The following is a 1,171-nucleotide window of genomic DNA, read 5'->3' as shown; positions in this document are numbered from 1 at the left end:
AAAATGCTGCGTTCAGGTGCAGCTCGTAAACTCCATGTCTTCTCTGGAAACCAAATCAATCAATTCCGATCGATATGTCAAGTCAATTACAAGATATGATATGTCAAGTCAATTACAAGATATGATATGTCAAGTCAATTACAAGATATGATATGTCAAGTCAATTACAAGGTACATTTCCAGTGAAATAACATCCCCCTCCGCTCCCTAAGCATGTAAAAAGGGCAAAAAAGTGAAATAGATTTTCCTGCTGCCTGGGTGGTGGAGTGCGCTCCCGTCTGTGAAGGCTCAGTCCTGGACCCGTGGGGGTCGCGGGTTTGATTCCGTCCGGTGTAATTTGCCACCTATCGCCATTTCTAGCCACTGGGGGACCATAGGCAGGCCGGGGGGACGCATGTTAATGTTAAAAGAAAACTCATAAAGTGAAAATGTCATGTCATGGGGCCCTTACCCCTTGGTTCCAAGGGCCAAGGGCCAAGGGTAAAGGGTAAGGGGGAGGGGTGAGGGGGTAGGGGTAAGATGGAGAAATGGGATTCAGCCTTAATGCCAGGGAGGAAAAGGGAGAAATAGTCCATGCAGTTGTTGAATCTGTCTGTATTTCAGATCAACAACTATATATTTATCCCTATTTGGATATTTCTTTACTCATTGCAGTTTTTTTAATCAACATAAACCTTTAAATAAAGCAACAACATTTTTTTTTTTTGATTTGAGTTTGTTGTCGCCAAAACAACATTAGAGACCTTTAACTCTGTGACGGATTGGATAAAAAATGTAGCAAAGTACAACTCTTTAAACACAACATACTTAAATAACAGAATAATTACAGATTTTAAAACTACTCTAAAAAGTAAAAGTAGGCCTACACAAAAAAATCCTCAAAAACAGTAACGAGTAAATCTAATTTTGTTACCTACTACTTCTGATTAGACTTATATTGAACTATTATTCAAAGCAGAGTCTTAAAACACGTCTTTAAATCCAGGGTAGTTTCACTTCTAAAGGAACGCCTTACTCTAAACTCAAAGGCCATGTGTAGCTCACTCTGTGGACTCATCCTTGCCGAAGTTGTTATATTTCCGATAGGACTTGAAGGCATCAGAAGCACCCCGCACGCCGCCGGCCGGTTCACCGGTAAAATAGGGAAGTCAAATGTCTGTCTGTCTGTCTG

The sequence above is a fragment of the Etheostoma cragini genome, chromosome 13, assembly GCF_013103735.1.
Source record: "Etheostoma cragini isolate CJK2018 chromosome 13, CSU_Ecrag_1.0, whole genome shotgun sequence".
In the NCBI taxonomy this organism is placed as follows: Eukaryota; Metazoa; Chordata; class Actinopteri; order Perciformes; family Percidae; genus Etheostoma; species Etheostoma cragini.
Note: the sequence above shows the minus strand (reverse complement) of the source record.